Source organism: Eptatretus burgeri, chromosome 4 (assembly GCF_056783735.1).
Source record: "Eptatretus burgeri isolate ZD-2024b chromosome 4, Ebu_testis_v1, whole genome shotgun sequence".
Classification (NCBI taxonomy): domain Eukaryota; kingdom Metazoa; phylum Chordata; class Myxini; order Myxiniformes; family Myxinidae; genus Eptatretus; species Eptatretus burgeri.
The window spans coordinates 81,737,148-81,763,596 of NC_140964.1; the positions used below are offsets into that span (position 1 = coordinate 81,737,148).

General features: G+C 43.9%; 1 protein-coding gene across 1 annotated transcript in view; it reads left to right on the forward strand.

The window, feature by feature from the left end:
* RABGEF1 (RAB guanine nucleotide exchange factor 1) overlaps positions 1 to 26,449 on the forward strand; it is a 70,424-nt gene that overhangs the window by 9,644 nt on the left and 34,331 nt on the right. The window contains exons 2-3 of the mRNA XM_085878987.1: positions 4,241 to 4,524; positions 19,908 to 20,001. The gene's annotated coding sequence lies outside the window, so the exon portion shown is untranslated. The remainder of the gene's footprint in view (positions 1 to 4,240; positions 4,525 to 19,907; positions 20,002 to 26,449) is intronic.

Genomic DNA, 26,449 nt, shown 5'->3' on the forward strand with positions numbered 1-26,449 from the left:
CAAATCCTGTTCAACTTTCAAGTCAATCGGATCAAAAATCACGATTTTAGAAATATGGCCTCAAGATGACCTTTGCCCTCAAAATCAATAGGCTTCTCAGTTGTGATGACCTTTACAATTTAGTAAAGTTTCATGACAATTGGTTAAAATTGTGACCTTTAGGCGATTTACAGACAAACCAGAACAAGAAAGATGTCATGCATAACACGATACTTGCGAAATCCGTAAAGTAAATTTAACCTTAAAAATAATTGGTTGAATTCAATGACCTGATATGCAAATGCTATTCAAATTTCAAGTTAATCGGATTAAAATTGAGGATATTAGAAATTTGGTCTATGTTGGCCTTTTGGCCGATAGTGACCTCAAAAGTAATATGTGGTTGAATTCAGTGACCTGATATGTAAATCCTTTTGAAATTTCAAGTCAATCGGATGAAAATTAAGAAGTGTAGAAAATTAAGCCTTTTGGCCGATGGTGACCTCAAAATTAATAGATGGTGGAATTCAGAAAGCTGATATGGAAATGGTCTTCAAATTTCAAGTCAATCGGATGAAAAATGACAATTTTAGAAACATTTAAAATTTTTGCCTCTGTTGGGTTGACCTTTTCGCCTATGTTGACCTCAACAGTAATAGGTGGTTGAATTCAGTGCCCAGATATGTAAATCCTTTTCAAATTTCAAGTCAATCGAATGAAAATTTGGTCCAAATTGGCCTTTTGGCCTATGTTTACGTCAAAATTAATTGGTGGTTGAATTCATTGATGGGACATGAAAATCCTGTTCAAATTTTGAGTCAATCGGATGAAAATTAAGGATTTTAGAAAATCTGGCCCAAATTGGCCTTTTGGCCTATGTTGATCTCAAAAATAATTGGTGCTTGAATTCAGCGACCTGATATGCAAATGATCTTAAAATTTCAAGTAAATCAAATGAAAATTGAGGATTTTAGAAAATATTGGCCTTTTGGCTGAAGTTAATTTCAACATTAATAGGTGATGGAATTCATTGACCTGATATACAAATGCTCTTCAAATTTCAAGTTAATTGAATTAAAATTGAGGATTTTAGAAATAACTTAAAATTTTGGCCTATGTTGGATTGACCTTTTGACCTATGATAACCTCAATAGTAATTGATGGTTGAATTCATTGGACTGATATGCAAATCCTGTTCAACTTTCAAGTCAATGGGATGAAATTTGAGGATTTAGAAAATCTGGCTCAAATTGGCCTATTGGCCAATATAGACCTTTTTAGTTGACCTAATTTTACAAAACTTCAATGTGGGACCGTCGCAGGGTTGGTGCCATTAATCTCTGAAATTTTCAGTATGATATGTTGAGCGGTTTGGACTGGAGGTGAGCAGACAGACAAACAAGCACACAAACAAACAAATGGAGGCGATCAACATACTTGTCAAAAATTTTTTTTTTTTCCAAGGAATGAAAAATCGCTGAGTGACAACTTGGTGAAACGGAACAGCACTCCATGGAGAACATACCTCCGCCAGGCTGAATAGTTTACATTTTGAATGCCACTGATAGGTCGGATCTGATTCTGGACCGAAACCAAAATCGAATTGGCTTGTTCTTGTCACCTAACCAACTCTTCCACCTCGTTTTTTCACAAGTTGTCCACAACGTGTGGAGACAACATGTTACTTAGTTTTTAGCCCATCTCTCAACGGTGAAGAATCACCTGAAAATTTTTCGAATCAATTTGTCAATTTCACACACCTAACCTGACCTTTTTCATCCGAATCTGTCCAACTTTTTGAGATATCATGCAATATCGTTTTTAGCCTCATCTCTCAATGGTGAGGAACCAGTGAAAAATTAAATAATTCTTGTATCCAGATCTAGATTCGGATCTTCACCAAAATTGAATCAATTCTTCCTAGGAGCACTCCCAAGCTGTCTGCCAAGTTTCGTGTGAATCCATCTGTAACCTTTTTAGATATTGTGCTAGATATCGTTTTTGGCGCTATTTTTCTCTCAATGGTGAAGAATCACTAAAAAAATTCTCAGATCCGGATCTGGATTCGGATCTTGACCAAAAATGAGCGTTTCCATCCTTGGCCAGTCACCTACACACACAAAAAAATTCAAAACGATTGCTTGAAAACTGTGGCCAAAATCGTGTGACAGACAGACAAATCCTGCAGACCCAACATACTTGTGCAAAAAAAGTGTTTCGCCAAGTAACAAACAAACAAATGGAGGTGATCAACATACTTGCCAAGTAATAACCAAACCGATCAACAAACTTGGTGAAAAACGAAGCAAACCGATCAAAAGAATTTGTGAAAAAAATGTTTTGCCAAGTACCAATCAGACAGACAGGGGTGAGAAAAACAACCTCGTTCCACCTTCAGGGTCAGAGGTAAAAAGAAGGTATAAATTCAGTCATTTTGAGGAGTAATTTATGGCCTCATGATGAATAGGCATTCCATTATAAGTTTTGATTTCTGTATACTGTCAGTTCTGGAGCCCACAATTATATTACAATTGTGACTTTAGAATTGATGGTATGTAAAGCTATTTACATGGGTCTAATGCATTTGAAAATGTTTCTTCGTCTTTTCTCTGAAAAATATAGCTGATAGATTGTGAAAATATCATTAATATACTTCATGTTTAATTTTTCCCATGTATCGTACCAATATTCAGCAGTGTCTGAATTGTCACCTTTTGACCTTTGATCATATTCGTGACCTAATTTAGATAGTGACCTATTGTCTGAAAGAGGGTTTCGATTCGATCAATTATAGGGGTAATTTGTAATCCGATGATTTAAAAAATAAATAGATTTATGCCTATTTATATTTGCCCTACCCCATTATTTTGTTGGAAAAGCGGGGGGCCATGGTCGTATAGAAATGCGCAATTTTCACATAGATCACCCAGGTTGCTGCTTAAAAGAAAAGCATAATTGGATTCCCCAGTCGTTATTACCCCTAAAACACCTAACCAAACTTTTGTACTGGAAAAGAAATAAAGTGGTCTCAGCTCCTGGATGATTGCACATCCTATTTCCACCATTTTCACCCTATCATTTGCCCGAGGTCATCTTCCATCTGCTTGGAAATCAGCTAACATCACTGCATTACATAAAAAGGGTCAAAAGCTGATCCCCTTAACTCTAACTCACTTCCAATCATCAGTTAGGTCGTGGAATCCATCATCATAGTTGACATAAAATCATACCTTTTCTCTAATAACCTCATCTCAGATCAACAGTTTGGATTCAGATCAGGTCACTCTGCCTTGGACATGCTGCTTCAACTCACTCAACAATGGATGGAGGCCTTCAATGTCACACATGGCCATCTATCTGGACACATCTAGTGCCTTTGATACGCTCCTAACTCTTTACCTTGGACATCCAAGGCCAACTCCACACATGGCTTCCTGACTTCCTCTACTCTCGTAGCTAACGTGTGGCACTCACCAGAATCCTTTCATCTCCTCTCCCCGTCAAGGCTGGAGTAACTCAAGGCAGTATTCTGGTCCTCGTCCTATTCCTGATCTTTATCAATGATCTCTCTGACTGGAAAATCCCCTTTTATCTTTTTCCTAATGACTCCGCCCTGTGCTGTGACATCAATCACCTTCAGACAAGCAGGCGTCATCCTCTTCCCTCTCTTCAGACCTTGACAAAAACATCAAAAGCTGGTCAAACACTTGGAACATGTCTTTCATTCCTGACACACTCTCACTATCTCTCTCCAAATGGACCATCTGGCAAACCCTCCCATCTAATTTGTTAATAATTCTCTTGACGAAGTTCATTCACTCAAACTCCTGGGTCTCACTATCAGCCATGATCTTTCTTGAGCAAACCACATGGAGGAGTTGAGGACTTGTGGCTAGGGGATTTTAGAACTTGGGGTTTGATGGGGGATGATTTAAGCAGCATCTTTCGGGAGCACGTAGCTGCACAATATTAACTTTAGATAGTATTGTAAACATTTGACTGTTCTTTGCATAGAATTGTGAAGTCACGCATTTTACATTATGTGGAAGTTCTGTTGGTACCTGCTCATATGGTATTTTGGGAGAACGTGCTTATTTTTAAATGGTTTAAATAAGAAGACTGGAGAATGAAACTTGAATTTATCAAAGGTTTCAGAATAAAGAAAAGTCCTAAAAGCAGAAATGTTCTGTCTGTGGTAATTGGGAATATGTAACAAAATATGGCACGTGATCAAAAATTTTTTTTCTCTATGTACCTCAAGGCTGCAGCAGAACTATGATTTGGCTGTCCAACAGGCAGCTGCAAAGGCAAGACCTTGCTTGAAAAATCCAAACGACAAAGCAACAACCTGCAGACTTGTGCTGAAGCACAAGTCTGCAGACTGTAAGATGTCATCCCCAATGCCTGCAACCACAACCCCATCCAAATCTGGAATTGCAACCACAGCAACTAATCCTGCAACATCAAGTTCAGCAGGGAAGAATAAAAGAATCAATGAAGAGCAGCAACTGTGTTCATTACCTTTGCAAACTTCGTTTGACGAAGGTATTGTATTGACCCCTGTGTATTTATTTATTGGTAAATATGTGTGCGGACAACATTGCGCAAAAACTGCTGGACCGATTTGCATGAAATTTTTAGAGATGATGTGCAGTTACTCAAGGACGCCAGGCGAAGCTTTTGGGAGCGATCGGATCAAAGGTCAAGGTCAAGGTCACAAAAAGGTCAAAATCGGTTTTTTGCGATTAAAGTGTCAATTTTGTTCCGATTTACATCAAATTAAGTCCAAAATGTTCAGTATTCAAATCCCGATCCACTGATATAGCGTATAGTATAGTGTTTGCAACCCTAGTTAGTCTGTGGAAGTCAAAGGTCAAGGGGGTCACCAAAATGAAGTTTTTGATTGGGAAGCGTTGTGGACAACATTACACAAAAACCACTTCGCAGATTGTCATGAAATTTTGTGGATGTGTTTGGCATCATGAGAGGACAAATCAATTAGATTTTGGGAGCGATTGGATCAAAGGTTAAGGTCAAGGTCATAAAAAGGTCAAAATCGTTTTTTCGCGATTAAATTGTCCATTTTTGTTTTGATTTACAGCAAATTAACACAAAATGTTCAAAATTAAATTCCCCATCCTCTAATATGACACATGGTATAGTACTTTTGTCACCCAAGGCAGCGGTTGGGGGTCAAAGGTCAAGGGGGTCACACAAATTCACATTTATATCGGAAAGCGTTGTGGACAACTTAATGCAAAAAAACAAAACGCAGAGAGGCTTTAATTGTTTTTGGATTTGTTTGGCATCATGAAAGGACAAATCCATTAGATTTTGGGAGCGATCAGATCAAAGGTCAAGGTCACAAAAAGGTCAACATCGTTTTTTCATGATGAAAACGGTTAATATGTTTCCGATTTACATCAAATTAACTCCAAATTGTTCAGTGTTCAATTCCCCATCTTCTGAAATGACACAAGGTATAGTACTATTGTCACCCTAGGTAGCGGTTGTGGGTCAAAGGTCATGGGGGTCACGAAATGCATATTTGTATTGAGATGCATTGTGGACAACTTAATACAAAGGTAACTAGTGGCTGCGGCGAAGGTATGCGCTCTACGAGTTCCCATTCTAGTTCACTCATTCATTTATTTATTTCGTAGGCAACCTTTAGCTACTGGTTGTATTTTTTCTGGAAGCATGACTGTGCCACTGTTGCAGTGCCCCCCTGTAGGTGAGGGCAAAAAATTGTAATTTTTTTTTAGGGGGTCAGCGATCGGTCACCTACTCATCGTGAAGGACACCGTAGGGCTTTCACATTCAACTATTTTTGGTAGATGGGATGCCTGGCTTAACTTCCATCCAAAGGACAACACCCATGGAAGCCTCTCCTTGTCTACATAACAACACTAACAGTTTATAGCTGGTCTGAAATTCGAACTCTGGCTGGATGGCTCAGATACAAGTGTGTGAAACTTCAGGCCATTCTTCCAGCTGTGTTCATTCACTAAAAAAGCCTAAGTGTCTTTGGGTGTTCACAGCTTCTTTTCCCATAAATAATAACAGTTCATTACCTCTGCCCACCAAAGGAGGACATAGGTTTTGTTTTCACCCCTGTTTGTTTCTTATTTGCAAAATCGAAGATTTTTTCAAGTTTATGGGTCAATCGATTTTGTTATTCTGTCTGTCAGTCGCCTACAGGTCACAATTCTAAACCGATCATCATGAAACTTTACCAAGTTGTTGAGGTAGTCTCAAGTGAGAAGCCTATTGATTTTGAGGTCTAAGGTCATCTTGAGGTCAAATTTCTAAAATCATTTTTCATCCTATTTACTTGAAAGCTGATTAGGATTTGCATATGGCGTCACTGAATTGAGAAAGCAATTATTTTTGAGGTGAAAGGTCAACTCGAGGTCATATTTCTGAAATCATCAAATTTCATCTGCAAAATCATCAATTTTCATCCGATTAACCTAAGTATTAAACAGCAATTGCATAGTACATCACTGAATTTGGAAAGCAACTATTTTGAGGGCAAAAGGTCAACTTGAAGTAAAACTTCTAAAATCATTAATTTCAATCTGAAAAATAATCAGTTTTTGTCCGATTGACTTGAGATTTGATTAAGTTTGTCAATTTCAATCTAAAAGAAATGCACAATTTCATGTATCCATGGCAACCTTTAAAGAGGGGGTGGATTTTCAAAGTATCATGCTCTGCACAATGTCTTTTTCTTGTTTGTGTGTGTGCAGGATATCTCAAAAACTGTGGATGGATTCAGATAAAAATTTGGTGGGCATGTTGGGTGTGTGATAAGGACAAATTGATTAGATTTTGGTGAAGATCCGGATCCAGACATTTGAAGTTTTTTTAATTGATTCTTCAACAGTGAGACATGGGTCCAACAACGATATATGGTGTGATAGTTCAAAAACTTGTGGACGGATTATGACAAAACATGGTGAATGAGTTGGGTAGGTACGAAGAACAAGTCAATTAGATTTTGGTTCAAGTCCGAATCCAAGGCCGGGCTATTAATGAGATACAAAACGTGCTTGGCAGAGGTTTGCGCTCTGATTGCAAAATTACTCCTTACATCCTGTAATCTCTATTTTCATTGTTCTTTCCCATCCCCAACACATTACACTTGCTCAGGTTAAATTGCATCTGCCAATCTTTTGCCCAATGTAAGCAAGTATCAACACTTTCCTGAATCTGATCACCACCCCCTCTGTTATCCACCTCACCTCCAAGCTTTGTGTCATCTGCAAATTTGGAAAGCTTACTCTTCACCCAACAATCCTAATCGTTCATGGAAATAATGAATAATAATGGTCCGAGTACAGATCCCTGAAGTACCCCATGACTTACATCCTCCCAGCAAGACATCCTCCCACTCACAGCCACTCTTTGCTTCCTATCACTAATCCAGTTTGCAATCCAATTTGCAACCTGACCAGCCAATCCACAAGCCCTCACTTTTGCTAACAACCACTGATGTGGTACCTTATCAAATGCCTTCTTAAAGTCGAGCTATACAGAGACATGACAGAAGTACGGGGAGGTTTCTCAATGGACCGCTTGAAAGCTCGAATACACCTTTGTGAGGGCCCAGATGAACCAGAATTTCTTGCCTTCGCTGTTGAATTCCACAATCACTCGATTGACCAAAGAAAGCGGAATGCCAATGTTCTGAGTTATCTGATGCTGCCTAACTCCACCTTCCGATTGCCCAACAATTCGTCCTCTTTGAAAATCGGAGAGTTTGTGTGCTCCCTGGGTTCGAGGCATAGTTAATTGTCGTACAAGACCGAGGAACTCGTTTCTTCAAAGAAATAGTCGAATATTCGTTCAAACCACTGAGTAAAACTGTGTTATACAGATGAAATGAGGAAATTTAAGGTGCCTATTTACTTCTGGCATGTCTCTGTGCTCTGTCCACTGCCTTTCCCTCATCCACCCAATCAGACACTACTTCATAGAACTCTAAAACATTTGTTAGACAGGAACTCCCTTTGGTAAAACCATGCTGACTACCTTTAATTAGTTTGTATTTATTTAAATGGTTTCTCATCTGGTCCTTAATTAATGTCTCCAAAACCTTCCCCACAACTGAAGTCAAACTAACAGGTCGACAGTTTCCCAATTCCTTTCTGGATCCTTTCTTAATGGTGTTGCATTTGCTTGTCTCCAATACTCCGGTACCTATCCTGACTTCAGTGAGCTGTTGAAAATACCGTTAACATCTCGGTTACTTGCTCAGCCTCCTCCATCAATACTGTCGGGTGCATATTATCTGGCCCCGGAGCCTTATCTACTCTGACATTTCCTTGCAGTTCCTTCACTTCCTCCACTCCAACCTGGATCTTCTGTAAAAGCCCTTCCTCACCTCCGTGATCGATACTCTCAGCTATAAGCAATTCTCCTGACTGTTCTTGTGTTAAAGTTGAAGCAAAATACCTGTTTAATAAGCCTGCCATCTCACTTTCATCACTGATCACTTTCCCGGTGCTATTCCTCCATGGGCCCACACTGGTCCTAACCTGTTATTTTCCCCTGATATACTTTAAGAATGCCTTGCTATTATGTTTAATATCCTTAGCCATGTCCTTCTCATACTCTCTTTTGGCTTGCCGAGTTATTTTCTTAACTTGCCTCTGTTTACTCCGATAGTGATATAAATCTAACTCCAGTCCTGTTATTTTAAACCTTGTGAATGCCTTCTGCTTCTCCTTAATAGCATTCCTTATCTAACTGCTCAACCACCCTGGCCTCTTTCTGCTTCTAGTTTTACACCTCATTGGAATGTACTTACTCTGCACTCGACATATTTGCTCCTTGAAGGTTTCCCATTTTTCTGATGCTGATTGTCCTTTTGTTAGCTTCTCCCAATCTACATCACCCAACTCTCTCCTCATACCCCCAATGTTTGCCTTCCTGAAATCTAATCGCCTTACCCTCCTATCCTGAACTCTAACCCTTAATGTAATCTTTGCACACACAATGTTCTGGTCACTTGATCCGAAATGCTCCTCTACCTCGACCTCATCCACCATATTTGGATCGTTACTTAAAAGGAGGTCGAACACTGTACTCCCCCTCGTGGGCTTATCTACAAACTGGTTAAAAAGTAATCCTGGACTAAAACTAGGAAATGCTCATCTGCTCTGCCCTTTCCCTGTTACTGGACCCAATCTGTCCCTGGTAAGTTAAAATCCCCCATAATCAATACTCTTTCCTAATCATATGCCCTTTTGAATTCTTCATGTACTCCTTCCTCCTCTTCCTTCACACCTGGAGCACTATAAAAGCATCCTTCCAGTATCTTTCTTTTTTTACAATCTCTAATCTCGACCCATAAAGAATCCTCAACATTTATTCCCTCCTTGACCCTTTCTCTTGATACAATTCCTCAACCCTTTCTCTTGATACAATGCTGTCCTTCACCCAGATTGCTACTCCTCCTCCTCCTATTCTCTTTTCTGTCACACCGATATACTGTTGCGGGGCCAGGTGTCGGCTCCACCGATCACCCGGAATTTATAGGTCGTCACCCCGGATAACTCCGGAGCCGACGGGTCCCTTATCGGACCGAAGTTCGCCAATAGGTCGACCACGTAGGGTAGGGTCCATTGCCAATTTCAATTTACCAAAATACCCACGTCGTCCAAACTACCGGGGAAATTCACCCTCGACGATGCTCGTATGGAACAAGCCGCTAGCGTACTCGAACCGTGTGCGACCCGAGCGGACGATCACAGAACTTCCGTCGGTCCAAATGTCCCTTTCCAGCGGCAACAGCCTGGCTAATTCTCCAATATGCACCGTGTTAAACCAATAAAAGAAACACAAAATCGAACCGATACATTGAACACATGGGTTTATTTTTCATGGGGCGGGGGGGGGGCACGCAAGAAGCAGAGTTATCTGAATATGGAGATGCACGTATGTACAGCAAGGCACTTAACAATTTATTACTTACTAGACTGGCGCCACAAACACACACACGCAAACACATACCCAAAAGAAACGGTGGCCACAGCCTTTATTGAGGCCTCCAGCTCGGATGGAAAGGCGAACTGAAGACCAGAGCCTGCCTCGGACCTGTCCACCTCGTGTGGTCTTCGAGCTGATTCGAACCCAGACACCAGCGAGTGGCCTCCCGAGCTCCGCTCAGCGCTCGTGCCGACAACCAAATATCTCCTCGGTATCTTCAGAGAGACGGCGTGCACCCCTTCCAGTTCTTGTCAGCGGCAGGATCTCCCAACTTCTCCCTCCTGTATTTGTCGGCAGGGACGCGGTGCGCAACCCTTGCGGCTTTGGTGGAGGATGGTGTCTCTCAAGCGCTAGCTGCCCGTCCGAATCGCGCCGCACACTTATTCACCCTGTCTCTGGGGGGGGGGCTCCCTCCCTGTTCTCCCTCACTGGATGGTTTTGGCACGCAAAATTGCTCGTTGCCTTGTCATTGGCCAAAACGAGCGGCAAGTCCGTCGATTGGCCCGTGGGCGTGGTGACGTCACGTGGACCCCTTCCTCCCTGTCGTGGGACTCCTCCTTGAACTCCGCCCACCAAACAGGCAGATCAACATTATTCTGCGTGGGCTGCGCCCACCAAATAGCCAGAGGAACTGTATTCTGCATGGGCTCCGTCCACCAAACAGCTCGAGGAACTGTATTCTGCGTGGGCTCCGCCCGCGTATGTGCTGACACGCACGTAGGCCATGGTGTCAGCCAGAGCGAAGTGAAGGTGATGCTGGCGTTGTCGTAGTTATGAGGGGTGTAAGAATGAAAGAAAACCCTGACTATCAAAGTAACTCACAGCGCATTTACATTTATTCACCCATTAGACTAGGGAAAGGGAGCCATCTATCCACATTCACTTATCGAAATAACTGAGCTATCGGGCCTGAATGTTGTGTGCTCATGGCTTCCAGATTCGCAACAATACTTTGTCGCCTTCTAATCATGTCCTCCAGTTACTCTCCTCCTTCAACCGTGTCTCACTCACTGCAATTATATTGTTGCGGTTCTCGGAACCACATGCATCCAACAGGTAGTGGTCCCAAGACAGTTATTCCATTATTATACGTGTCGATAGTCCCTTCCCTTTTGTCTCGCGGGACAACAGGGGCGTGCATTGCGTTTATCTCAGTGCTAGGTTTGCTTACATCATTTCTTCTTCATTTCATTAATACTCTTCTTTTCTGATTTTTTTCTGAGGTAAATCTGAGCCACATGCGCCTTCGCTGTGAGATGGGTCCTCGCGGAGGCTAGCGCGTGCGGCGCCACTGCGAGTAAACGATGACGCACGAGCATTAACAGTGCAGAGCCCCGTTCCCAAGCGAGCCCTCAACCCAATGTGTGCGGCGAGTCATACAGTGCACTTGGCAGTTCGGGATTATCAACTCGAGTTTCCGATGATCTGGGGAAGATTGCCGGTTGCATTAACAAAGGCATACGAACGAATATCTCTTCAGAGGCTGCACGAATGGTGTTTTCACAACACAGGAAACACAGCCAGCATGACGCCCACGCGGCACGAAACGCGCATGGAGGCCGATAAAGGCGACTCCATACTACGTTGGGCGGGATGCGAGTGTGCGAAGTAAAAGCGGCGCGGTCCTTTTCAACCAAATATCTGATACATATTGGTGTGCGCCCCGCGCACACGCTAGCAGAGTCGTGCGGACGTGAGCGCTGGCCACATGCGTAATGGCCGAACCACGCACACTGTTTGGAATGTGCTCGAAGGCAGACACATACGCCGCTCGCGACTTTGTTATCGTACAAAGCAGGGCACGAATGCACCGCTCACGACTTTGTATCGTATTTCCTTGATATCTGACACATATCGGTGTTCGTCCCACGCACACGCGAGCAGAATCGGGCGAACGCGAGCATTGACCACGTGGACCATGGAGGATCCATGCGTACTGCACGAAACATGCATGGATTTATCCATAACAATGTACCTTCAGCCCTCGCTGACAGCAGCGGATTCCCCACGGATGGTGAACATCTTCTCGTCTCTACGGCCAGCGAAGCTGTGATCGAGCAGGGGAATGTGGCACAGTGCGGGCCACGTTGGCGCACGCGGAGCAAGCACATTGATTAGCGCTGGTCGGACGCCCGAGCGGGCATGCGGGACCCTCGGCCGGTCGCCAGGCACGGTCCGGGGGTTTTTGCAGGACGATTCGCTCGCCAAGTTCTGTGAGGGTGATTCTTGTCATGTTGTGGGGTCGGAGCGGAATATTTTCGCTGTCAGAGATGACCTTGCCGGAAACAGAGTGTTGCGGTTTCCGGCCAAAGTTAGCAGGCCGCGTGAGGGGTCGGGGCCAATTGGAGCACCCAATTCAGGTGATGATGCTTCGCTTCGGGGTGGCCCCCCACCCTGCGCTGCGAGTCCTATAAAGGTCAGAGCAGTCCCTTCACCTTTCTCTCTCGCCCTCGTCTCTCTGCCGGACATCGCCACGACCCGCCTCCTGCTGCCTGGACCCCACCTCCTCGTCTTCGCACACACGATGTTGACTCCACCCGCCTACCTGGTCCTGCCTACCACTCCATCCATGCACTCTGGACTCCGCCCCTTCTCCACTCAAGCCCCTCCTTCACGCCCACGGTCTCCACACGTGCTGCTGAAGCCAGAGATGACGTGCCAGCTGTCAGGTACCGCACCACGGAGCATACCCCCCTTCCCCCCTCCCGAAACGTTTTGGTGGCACGTTTGGGCAATCAAGTACAAAGGAACCGAGATTGTGGCCTCAACTCCTCTCCCTTCTTGTTTCAATACTTTCTCTTCATCGGGTTTTCTGTGTCTGTGTGTGTGTGTGTATGTCTGTGTCCTGGCACCTGTCTGCTTAACCCTCTAAAGCCCCAGGGGTGTTTTTTTTGTTCACCCAGAACATTTGTGGGCTCTAGAGGGTTAAGTCAGACTGCAGAAGATCGTTAATGTTATCATTATTTTTGTTATTATTTTGTCATTAAGTCTGCTCTGTGTCCCCTTTTGTGAGTTTCCTGTAAATAAATCATTATGAGGAATGTTCCCAGCTCGTTTTTGTGGTTTCTTTCGTTGATCCAGCATGGTCTGAATCCTAGCTTAGCCATGATTTTATTCCCAACGATCCGTTCCTTTTAGCCTGTATGTCCTTGGCAGTGTCGCTCAGCTGCATCCGATCCGGTAAAGTGATCCGATCCGGTAGAGTGATCTGGTTCGGACAAGGCGTACCGAGGGCGTGTTCTCCGGTAATTAAATCACGTGATTAATTAGGTAACCCGATGAACCCATAGATGGGAGGACCCGAGGACACGCTGTTGAGTTATTGGCGTCCACAGTCGGTTAAGCGACCCGCCGCGTCACGGAATTATCCGTGTGTGACGGCCTACAATTCCGGGGAGTCTGGTGGGAGCCGAGATAGCTTTCCCTCTCTCGTGGTCTTCTCACCCAACCCCCAGCCCGCAACAATATCATACTCCTCGCTATCCATTTGGCTTTAAGCTCCTCCATCTTATTATTGTAACTTCTGGCATTTTCAGTGTTTGTCAAATGAATCTACAACAGCCAGGAACTATTACTGATTCAAAATAACTGTGGTGAGTTGGAGTCTGACGTTTATTTCTGCTTTAATTTGAGTGGAGGTATTGTCAGTGATTCTCGTCGAGGTTCTTCGAATAAGAGCAGAAGTGCAACACTTGTCTGCCATTACCAACCAGCCTCCTTGTTATTGTTGGCTCTCTGCAACAAAATAGACATGCTTTGTTGATATCAGGGAGCACTTTCGTAATTGCTGTGCGTACTTCATCACTGAGGCCTGGCTTGATGTACGTGGGGTGATGTTTCCTTTTCGTATGCTCATTCTGAAATCGTGTTTAAAACCAGGACAAAAGAAAAGTCACTCACTGTTAAAACGCAATGGTGTCCTTCAAATGAGGTCAGTTTGATGAAAAATCCTTTCTCTCATATCTGCGGCTCTTTCCGAAGAACAATGGATTCCGTGGTGGTTGAGTCGCCGAGGCCTCAAGAGGGCATGGAATGCAAAATTAAGAAGGTGTTGGTACAGAGACATGACAGAAGTAAATAGACACGATGATTTTTGAAGAATTTATTTCTTGAACATTTGAAGTATATTTCATCCATTTTTAGCTCTCCTGTTCGAAGAACAGAGCTATAGCGATACCCCCGGCGTGAGCGTGAAAATGTTAAAGTTTTTGGTGCAAGTTATTTCCTTTCTAATGTTTTTATCTACCACACTATTTTTTACTAATTACGATATACAAATACATATATTGCTTTGAAATAATTTGGATCAGATTTCACTGCATTGCTTTATAAAAAATATTATTAGACTAGTCTTTTAAAAATGATAAATGTATAAACAGGCGAGCATTGGGTGGCTTTGACACCACTCTGGTAATACATACACTCGTATTTTGTAGACTTTCCATTTGCAGATTTCAATGCTTTTACTCTTTCAGGCATAGAACTAACGAGGACTGAAATTTTCTTTTGTGGGATTTCTGCACAGGCTTCATGCAAACGGGTTAGCAATTGTACACATGATGTTTCCTGGACTTTTTCCGCAAAGCTCGATCCAATATGGCCCAGAGGTGTTCAATGGGATTCATCTCAAGAGACTGACTTGGCCATGGAAGTCGCTTGATCCCATTTCTGTCCTGCCATTCTTTTGTCTTTTGTAGTCCTTTGGCTGAGGAGGTTTTCGTGTGCATGAAATGTACCCTAAGTTACCCTTCATTTTTTTTGAAGTAGACCATGTATATAGACAGAAACGCTAGGGTAGACATCTGGTTACCCGGCAATAACTGAGAAAATGACATCTGTTTACATGCCCTCCACGCCAAAAATTAGGGGTAGGGGAAACGAAAATTGATGAAACTTTGCCACTATTAGTCACAGAATAACAAATGACCCCTCAAAAGAAAGGTATGGATTCCCTTGATTCAACAAAAAAAATTTCAAATATGTTAATCAGTGACGTCATCAGAGGTCAAAAGATCATGAAAAATGTGTGCAGGTGAAAATTTGACCAGACCATAAGCTGTCTCAGATTTTGGGCACATGGAAGGTGTTTTAGCACCTGTTTGGGTTCTAGGTATTTGGCAGAGGGTTTAAGAGAAAATGATATGCCGTAAACCATGCCAGTACCTTTGTAAAGCTCAGTGTATGAAACTAAAAGTAATGTATTTTTAAAACGCAGATTTTTATAGCGTTATTTAACGTAACAGGTTGGGGACATATCAAAGAGCTGTGACTGCAACCAATTTGCACAGGAATACAAATGAACCATCAGATTAGATGCACTGACCTGTCTTTAACTACCTTTAGTTGAGTTAATTCCCATTAATTAACTTAATTACATTAAATACGTAAATGAGTGATGTCACACGACGGTTAAGGTTCTGACGAAGTTCTCATTAAAACTGAATAACAGCCGAGAAGCCAACACTTCAGACACACAATGCTCATTGATGAATAGATTTATTGTCTCTAAAGTTACAAATATAATCAATGTCAATTGACAATTTCAACAAGAGTGAACCGACCAGCTCAGAGAGGAATGTACAAGCAATCATGGATGTAATTGAGAGGAATGAGAACCCATTCCAAATTGCATCCATGGAATTGAAACTCCACAATATCCTCACCCAAGAGGTGATGACAGATGATATCCGTACTCAGCTGCTGAAGGTGAAAGATATCGGTTTTGCAGCATATAACATGTTCCGAAAGCAGCGTCTGGTAGAAAAGACCTTGCGGTTATCTTCGACGATTCACCGAACAAATCTGCAGACTTTTATGAGCATCCACAAGACAAAAAAGGATGGAAAAGCCAAGGGTACATTGGTGACCCAGAAAGAACGTAGCTATCAGCAACATCTGGTGGAAGTTGCACGGGCCCGGGAAGCTCAATGGAAGGCCTACTACAATACAGTGTGACACCGTCGTCATACTTGTTTGATCCCGAGGGAATGATGAAGAAAGCTGTCAAAAGTGCACTTCTTCAGGAATTAGAGGAGTCCCTTGGTAAACAGAATCAGAAAGAACCATCCACGGCAGACAATGTACATACAACATTCATCGCTGATATGATGGCCAATGTGCGCAAGATGAACGCCAAGGAGGCCAACACCTTTGGCAAATTCTGTGTGAATACACTGAACTATATTCACAATGCTGCAAAGGGTGCCAATCGAATCGACCTAGTGTTTGATTCCTACGTGGAAATGTCAATCAAAGATTCTGAAAGGAAACGACGCCAAACGATTGCTCCTATCGAGCTAAACATCATCAACCTAGAAACACCCTTACCTGTTGAAAATGAACAGGTTTTGGTCATCAGGTCACAACAAGCAAAAACTTCAGATGTTGCTTCATCAGCAGGCCATTGAACAAGCCACCAATGCAAAGTCAAAGGTTAAATTGTATGCAAGCCACATGAAAGGGGAAACAGCAGTACCATGCCACTTAGCAGATAGCGGGCATTCTTCTGAAGTCCCAGAGCTATGCTTTGATATAGAAGACGCAGATGGCCGAATTGTTCCACACGCAATGCATGCTGTAAAACATGGAACTTGCAGAATTGTGGTGCTGTCTCCGGATACTGATGTATGCATATTGATGATGTACTACTGGAAAGTATACCAGTCAAATGGTCTTCAAGAACTGTGGGTCAAGGCTGGTGTAGGCGAATCAACACGTGACATTCCCATACATGCACTGGCTTTGACGGTAGGAGCAGACTTGTGCAAAGTATTACCTGCTGTACATTCCTTAACCGGATGTGACAACACAAGAAAGGTGGGAACGGAACCGATAGCCTTGAAAGTGAAGCCTGCTCCGTACTCGAAGGGATTCGGATTGAATGCAAATAATCCGAACATAGACACTTTACTCTAAAGGAGTGAAGAATACCTTACACAGGTACTAAAAAAGGGGACCACCTGCAAGACGATGGATCAGCTAAGGATCCAAATCTACCATTCAAGAAATGGCGTCTGTCTTGAACAACTTACACCTACAAGCCATCCCATTAGGAATCACATTCTTAGATCATTCTATGCAACGTATCGGATGATATCTCTTCTGGCCGAGCCAAACACTCTTCAGCCGACTTCATATGGGTTCAAAGAAGAGGATAATTTACTTGTACCAGAAATAGGAACATGTGCAATCCCAGAGGAGTATGTGATGCAATGCTATTGCATGAAGTGTGCAACCAACAGATGTGGATGTAGAAGCAATGGATTACCATGCTGAAGATTCTGCAAATGCCAAAGCAAACAGGAGCAGGATACGACATCAAGTTGTAAGAATCCAGCTGGGTGTGCCTGAGTGTTGGGACATTGCACATACTTTACTACATGTACGACCTACCTACAGGCATCAGCTGACTGTTCGTGCACAAATATCAACATGACGCAAGGTTTAGTCGTTCAAACAAACGGGTATGAAACAAAGTTCTGTATATGCTCCCTTTCTCTGATATGCAGTTATGGGTCCAATGTGCATGTACACATGTAAAATGAATATCATTTTCATTTTCATGTTCATCATTTTTGTGAAAATATTTATGGAAAACAGTTATTATGATTCATAACTAATAATATTATGATTTCTAATCATTTAATTAATCATCGTTTGCACGGAAAGATGTCGAGGCTTCCTTGTATTTCAACTACCAATGGTCGCAAGAAATCTATGTTATTGATTATTTATGCAATTTGTTTAATTAATAATTCAATGTAAATTTATTGTAATTTATGTTTTTAACTTTCGAGACAATAAATCTATTCATCAATGAGCATTGTGTGTCTGAAGTGTTGGCTTCTCGGCTGTTATTCAGTTTTCATGAGAACTTCGTCAGAACCTTAACCGTCGTGTGACGTCACTCATTTACGTATTTAATGTAATTAAGTTAATTAATGGGAATTAACTTAACTAAAGGTAGTCAAAGACAGGTCAGTGCATATAATCTGATGGTTCATTTGTATTCCTGTGCAAATTGGTTGCAGTCACAGCTCTTTAATATGTCCCCAACCTGTTACGTTAAATAACGCCATAAAAATCTGTGTTTTAAAAATACATTACTTTTAGTTTCATACACTGAGCTTTACAAAGGTACTGGCATGGTTTACTGCATATCATTTTTCTCTTAAACCCTCTGCCAAATACTGAGAACCCAAACAGGTGCTAAAACACCTTCCATGTGCCCAAAATCTGAGACAGCTTAGGGTCTGGTCAAATTTTCATCTGCACCCATTTTTCATGACCTTTTGACCTAAGATGACGTCACTGATTAACATATTTGAAAAAAAATAATTTTGTTGAATTAAGGGAATCCATACCTTTCTTTTGAGAGGTCATTTGTTATTCTGTGACTACTAGTGGCAAAGTTTCATCAATTTTCCTTTCCCCTACCCCTAATTTTTGGTCTGGATTTTGGCGCGGAGGGCATGTAAACAGATGTCATTTTCTCAGTTATTGCCGGGTTACCAGATGTCTACCCTCGCTTTTCTGTCCATATACATGGTCTACTTCAAAAAAATGAAGGGTAACTTAGGGTACATTTCATGCACACGAACCCCCCCCCCCAGCAAATGGATTATTGTACAGTGTGGCATCGAGCTCCATCTTCCATGAACAGTGTTGTTTTCGACCAGCTGACCAGTGGAGAAGACTGGGAGAAGTCCATCCTCGAGGATAAAAATGTGTCATAGTGTTGATGTTGCCAACACACTCCACAAGCTCTGACCGACCAGCGCTCCAGATTGCTCCCCACACCATTACTGAAAAACCACCGTGTTTGACAGTTGCCTGCAATCGGTTCAAAGAGAACTCTTGACAGGGAAGTCTCCAGACCCATACATGTCCACCGTCAGAAAATTGAGCAAATTGGGACTCATCTGAAAAAAATTACAATTTGCCAAAAGTCTGTTGGCGATCTCGTCAGCCCACTTCTTTCTCCTTTGAATGTTGGCTGGTCGAAGAAGAGGTTTTCTCCAAACTGCTCTCCCATAGTAGCCCAGTTGATGAAGCTACCACACAGCAGTCTTGAGCTAACTTGGACCTCTTCTGCAACATCTGCTGCCTTGCAACAGGGAGTTTTCTCAATGGACCGCTTGACAGCTCGAGACACCTTTCTGAGGACCCAGATCGACCAGAACAGGAAGCTGTGGATGCATTTCCTTCGCTGGTGAATTGCACAATCACCCGATTGGCTGTAGAAAGCGGAATGCCAACGTTCTGAGATATCTGACGTTCTGAGATGGCCAACAATTCATCCTCTGAAAATCGGAAAGTTCGTGTGCTCCCTGTGTTCAAGGCATAGTTAATTGTCATGCAAGACCCAGGAACTCGTTTTTGCAAATAAATAGTCAAATATTAGGACAAATCACTGATTAAAACTGCATCATACAGATGAAATGAAGAAACTTAAGGTGTACTTCTGTCATGTCTCTGTACATTGTGGTTGCTCAACCCAGGAAACAATATCCACTTCATTTGGTGGTTGTGGTGGTGTGGAATAAAGTCACTATTAAATATTGTCATTCTGTATAATTGCTGACATAAACGAAGAATGTTCTGCATGGAAAAGGGCACCTCGAGCTGGTACGTGTCATGAGACTAGCTTCTGGAAATACCCTGTATCTGCATCACACATTGGCTCTCTGGAAGGACTCCAGGGATTGGCCAATAACATTTACATGAGTTTCTTTTTTTTATCATGACCTAATTTTCAAAATCAGCAAATGTAAAGAAAAATTAACTAGTCACCACACTAGTTCCCCACTAGATTGATGACCAAAGAGACCATCGATACCTATCGAAACTTCAGCCCTAATTAAATGCCTGTACAAGGATTTTAGGCCAATGTACATGTCTGCTGAAACGAGTTTTCCTTGTCTCTGCTGCAGATGTCGATTGGGCTGAACATGGTGCTGTTTTGTGTGGGCTGAGTGGAACAGTCGGAGCGGATATAGCTGGAGTTTGGTCTGCTATAGCAGGAGGGTGAGTTGGACCAGACTCTCAATCTGTCGGTGACCTTGAGTCTGTCGAAACTGATAGTTTTGGACTTCTCGTTAAAATCTAGGATGCAGTACTTGCGTTCCCTGATAATCACTCAAAAGGGGCCCTGGTAGGGAGGTTGCAGAGAAGCCCTGACAGGGTCATCACGTGCAAAAACACTGGCACAACACAAAAGATCATTGTGTAGATGTGTAGAACTCTAGTGGGGGTGTGATGTCACTTACTCAATGTCCTTCACAGTCTGTCTACATAATTGCTCGAGTCCAAACTGGTGTGAATGTTAGTTTGGGTAACAAATTGCCCAGGAAGACGAAGTGTTGATCCAAAAACTAACTCGGCTGCACTGCAACCTTCATCAGCTTTCACCATGGCACGAATGCCCAAAAGCACGACTGGTAGGTTTTCCATGCAGCAATATAGATCTACTTTTGAGGATTTAAGTTGTCAATAGAACCGTTTACAGGGAGGTGGTAAGAGGTAGTTCCGGGGCGTTTACTTCCAAGTAACTCAGTCAGCATTTTGAAAAGTGTGGATTCAAACTGTCATTCTCTGTCTGTGGTGAAAATAGATGGGCACCAAGCACTGCAACCCATCTGGAAATGAATGCTTTGGTTATGATCTGTGCTGCTGTGTCAGGTATTGGAATAGCTTCCGGACACCTAGTAAGATGGTCAACGCATGTGAGTGTATGTGTTACTGCCATATGTTGGAAGAGGACAGACTAAATCAATGTACATATGCTCAAAGCGGGCGTCGGGAGATAATGGTGTCACTGTGTGATGGTGGACTTTCACTTGTTGACACCGTAAGCTAGCTTTAGACCAATTTCTCACATTACGGTTCCATTCCACACCAGCCAAAACGTTGACGAGGTGTTGCATTGCTCTGATATGAAGGTGAGATAGATTGTTTAAAGTATCAAATACAGTGTGTTTGAATTTGGCCGGAACTTAAGTATGAGGAGTGGCAGTGGATGAGTTGCAAAAAAAATAACGCTGTGCCTTCAGAAATGGAGAGAGGAACTTCACTGAACTTGAGTGATGTGAAGCAGGCTCTGAGATGCTGAAGTTCCTTGTCCTCCTGCTGTGCCTTGGCAATCCTGTTGCAATCGAAGGAGGTTGTTGTGTCAAGGGTGTTGATATTGAACAGAAAGAAAGCATCAGCTACAGTATTCTGCTCACTGCTCACATGGCGTAGATCGGTGGTAAATTGAGACATCAAACGGAAGACCAAATACTGCATTGGAGTCATCAGAAGGAATCCAAATAAGTAAAGAGCGAAGATGGAGTCATCAGGAGGTATCTGGATAGGATTCGGGTTTCAGCCGCTACTCCACCACATTCAAACCCATCCAGACGCAGCCAAGTGAGCCTTCGAGAAAACTTTCTGCAAGAATTCACTTCTCCTCAACACATAGATAAAGAAAGAGAGAAATAAAGGGTAAAATAAAGGAAAAAGCAGGAATTAGAATGAATATGGAGAAATTACAAAAAAAAATTAGAAATAAATGTGAAAAGAACAAAGATTGTTCAAGGTGTGTGACCTGTCTCGGTGCATAGTGATCATGCTTTGCCTCGAAAGCATGCGTTAATGGCTTGTGGTCATTGTAAATGCACAACTGCCTACCCTCAAGCACGTGATGGAAATTGCAGATTGAGTTGGAAAACCGTCAGTACCTCGTGACTACATGTGCTGTATCTTGCCTCCGATAGCTGCAACCTTTTGGGAAAGAACAGAATGGGCTCCCACTTTCCTCCCATATGGTCTTGGAGTACTCCGCCCACTGCCCTATCTGATGCATCCACCCTGATACATAATGGTGTGTCTGACTTAGGATGCACAAGTATCGGGGCCTCTGTGAGCGCACACTTAACAGTGGTAAAAACAACAGCACATTCAAAAGTATTTTTGGCTGCTTCCTCTGCCTTGTGAGGAGGTCATTGAAATATTGTATGAGGTGTGTCTGTACAGTTCAGGATGAACGTCCTCTAAAAATGAACCATGCCAAGAAGCTGCCATCGCTAACACACTGATGCTGGCTGTAAGTAGTCGTCCGCAGCTTGATGGAGTACTGCTCTCCCATCTGGGCTGGTGCTCCTGCCTCTCACTTTTCTCGGCTTCACGCTGTGGAAACCAAGGCATTTAGGATCATTGGCATCTCCCGCGATGAGGCTGAGTCTTTGGGCCTCTCACTCTCTCACCACAAGCAGGTCGGAGGTCTTTTTGTCTTCTATCATCTCCTCTCCGGTCTCATCCCCCCTGCTCTGTCTGCAATCCCCCCCCCCATATTTCCGCAGAGCGCTCAAGGTCCGCCAACGACCCCCTTCTGGTAAAACTACCAAAATCATGAATCGCTGCTCGCCTTCACTCTTTCATTCCTCTTTTTCCCTGCCTTTGGAATATACTCCCACATTCTCTTAAACCCCATTCTTCCCACAAGGTCTTCAAAACAACTGTTCACCACCACCTCTTATCTCCCCCCATCCAAAACCACGATCTTTTATATCCCCGTTAATCCACCCCAAACCCACCTCCTTCAAATTCCCTGCCTTCCTTCCCGAAAGTTCCATGTCGTTTAAGGTCCTGAACATCCCTGTGGTGTCCATCTTGTATACGCCATGTTCCCCGCTCCATCCCTCTCCCTTCCACAGATCTCCGAATTGTCTCTGTTCCCCACTGTTTTGTCCTTCCCTCTCCCACCCCTCGTCTCCTGCCCCCCTTGTTGTGCGTTGTGTGTTAGCTCTCATCCGAGCCTCGACAATGTGTACAAAAGAGTAAATAAATGGAGGACAGGATTAGAAGACCACAAGGTGTATCGGTGTGATAGGAAGGAGAGCATAGGATGAGGAGTAGCAATCTGGGTAAAGGACAGCGTTGCATCAAGAGAAAGGGATGACCTGAAGGAGGGGATTAATGTGGAGGATTCTGTATGGGTGGAGATGAGAAATTGTAGAAACAGTAAGATAATGGTGGGATGCTTTTGTCGGGCTCCGGGTGTGAAGGAAGAGGAGGTAGGAGTACATGAAGAATTCAAAAGGGCATGTGGTAAGGGAAGAGTATTGATTATGGGGGAATTGAAGTTGCCAGGGATAGATTGGATCCAGGAACAGGGAAAGGGCAGAGCAGATGAGGATTTCCTAGTTTTAGTCCAGAATTGCTTTTAATCCCAGTTTGTCGATAAGCCCACGAGGGGGAGTGCAGTGTTCGACCTCCTTTTAACTAACAAACCCAATATGGTCGGGGAGCATTTCAGATCATGTGATCATAACATCGTGTGTGCAAGGATTCTGTTGAGAGGTAGAGGTCAGGATAGTAGGGTAAGGCTATTAGATTTCAGGAAGGCAAACCTTGGGGGTATGAGGAGAGAGTTAGGTGATGTCGATTGGGAGACTCCAACAACAGGACAATCAGCATCAGAAAAATGGGAAACCTTCAAGGAGCAAATGTGTAGAGTGCAGAGTAAGGCCATTCCAATGAGGTGTAAAACTAAGGAATATCTCACTACTAGAGATTAAGTAGTGAGATTAAGGAGAAGCAGAAGGCATTTATTGGGGTTAAAATAACAGGACTGGAGTTAGATTTATATCAGTATACGAGTAAACAAAGGCAAGTTAAGAAAATAACTCGGCAAGCCAAAAGAGAGTATGAGAAGGACATGGCTAAGAATATTCAACACAATAGCAAGGCTTTCTTAAAGTATATCAGGGGAAAGAATAGGTGAGGACTAGTGTGGGCCCATGGAGGAATAGCACCAGGAGAGTGGTTAGTGATGAAGGTGAGATGGCAGGCTTATTAAACAGGTATTTTGCTTCAACTTTTACACAAGAACAGTCAGGAGAATTGCCAGTGGCTGAGAGTATCTATCGAGGAGGTGAGGAAGGTCTTTTACAGAGGATCCAGGTTGGAGTGGAGGAAGGAAAGGAACAGCAAGGAAATCGAAGAGTAGATAAGGCTCCGGGTCCAGAAAATATGCGCCCGAGAGTATTGACCGAGGTGGCTGAGCAGGTAAGCGAGATGTTAACGGATATTTTCAATAGTTCACTCGAGTCAGTACAGGTACCGGAGGATTGGAGAGTAGCAAATGTAACACCATTATTTAAGAAAGGATCCAGCGAATAATTGGGGAACTATCGACCTGTTTACTTGACTTCAGTTGTGGGGAAGGTGTTGGAGATATTAATTAGGGACCAGATGAGGAACCATTTAAATAAATACAAACGAATTAAAGGTAGTCAGCGTGGGTTTACCAAAGGTAGTTCCTGTCTAACACATGTTTTATAGTTTGTGTTACGGTGTAAAAAAACCGACTCCAACTACTTTAGAATGGGAAACCAACCAACACGTTTATTGCATGACTTGCACATCATCAAAACATGGCATCGCTCTCCTTGCCGTAAAGGACCCCCTGCCCCTCACTTACAGCAACGTAAAACTCTCCAGTTAAACACGACGCACGCACGTCACCAACCGGAACAAAAGCACATCACTGAACACAACATTTCCCCCCCCCACCACCACCTTTTCTTCTCCGCACAGCGTTTAGTTGTGGAAAGAGGTTACGTGTGGGCCATGCTGCAGGCATAACAGGTTCAGGGCCCCTTCCATTTGTCCCAACATCTGAACTGGAGGGCCAGAAAGCAGTTCCATGGTGACCAAAGAATACTGGTGTACTTTGTGCAGCCGGCTGACATAACACAGGAACCCGTCCTGGAGCTGGAAAGTGGCTGGACCAAGCTGGCGACTAACACCTAGGGGGGGGGGGCAGAAGGACTAGAGCTTGTCGCTATGGTGGGGCCACTGAGACCTGACCCAGTCTGAGACACGTATGCCAGGCGACTTCACTCTGTGAGCTCTGTCGAACCACTGCTTCATGCGGTGCTGGTGCTGACTGACTCCAGTGCAAACAACAGATGTGGGAAGCCGAGCTTTTGGTGGATGTAGCCTATCCAGTGGCAGTTGCAGCTCCCGCCCCAACATTAGCAGTGCTGGTGAGACCCCTGTGGTGGTGTGCTGGGTTGCTCTGTGGTACAGGAGGGTCTGGAGAAGAGCTGTCTGAAATGCATTGGCCTGTGGGTAATAGACAGCTGCATGGATGTGCTTGATCCCCCTTTCACTGAGGAAGGTTGAGAACTTGGAAGAGATGAACTGTGGCCCATTATCTGTAGTAATGATCTGAGGCAGCCCCCAACGGGAGATGACAGTGTCAAGGATGTTGATTATGACCTGGGACGTTACTGAGCCCACAAGGAAGACCTCAGGCCATTTGGAATGGAGATCATAGATGACAATGATATCGGGCGTAGTGGCGTGCGCCTGTAATCTGACTACTGGGAGGCTTGGGTTGGAGGATCGCTTGAGGACGGGAGCTCTGTGCTGGGTCGTGCTATGAGAGGGTGTAGGGCAGCCTGGAATCATGGCGAAACCCAATCCTTATCCCTGTGTCGTAAGAGGCGACCAGGGTTGCGTCAGGAAGGGTATCCAGCGTAAAACCTATGCCAAATAAGTATGCGGATCATAACGGATGATCCGCTGTGGCGACCCCGAACGGGAGCAGCTGAAAGACGAACAACAACAACAACAACAACAACAACAACAACAACATAGATGACAATGAGGTAGCACTGGAGGTGGGGTACATCATGGATTACCCCACAGATATCCATCTACAGGTGATCCCAGGGTCTGGAAGGCCAGGTCAGCGATTTGTAGAGGCGGTGGGGCAGGTTGGCCCATTTTCCCACTGAGCAGGCAAACTGCACAGTCCCTGACCATTACCTTCACATTGTGGTTGATACCAGGCCACCACGCTAGTTCCCAGCAATGCTGCTTCACTCTGACGATACCCAAGTGTCCCTCGTGTGACAGCCAGCACTCGTGCATGTTACAGCTGTGGTACAACATGGTACAACTGTGCAGTGACCTCGAGCCACACATCTGTCATTCCAGCACGAATATCAGTGTGAATGTCATTCCGTCCACACACAGCTCCTCCTTGATCCTGGCAAATGGTGTTAGCTCATTGGGCACCTGGGTCAGCCAGCCTCCCGTGATGTAGGAGCATAAGGTGCAAAAGAGTGGTTCCTCCGCAGATGCCTGCTGGAGTTTGAGGAGGGAAACCGCAGGCTGGAGAGGGGTGTGCAGCAGTTGGATGAAGTCGTCCTCAGTGTCCACCGGCTGGCCGACAGGTGCCGCAGCGATGACTGCTCTGGAGAGCAGGTCCGCTCCCGTGTTGTCCAGGCTTGGGGGTGAAGTGAAGCTTGAAATTGTACTGTTGAAGGCGATCTGCCCATCTGTACAGTCGGAGTGGTCTGTGTCCTGTACCAGAGGTGGACATCAAGGCTTTAAGAGCCTGGTGATCTGTGCGAAGTGTAAACGCCCGGCCATATAGGTGCATGTGCCAGCGTTCACAAGCCCAGATACATATCAGAGC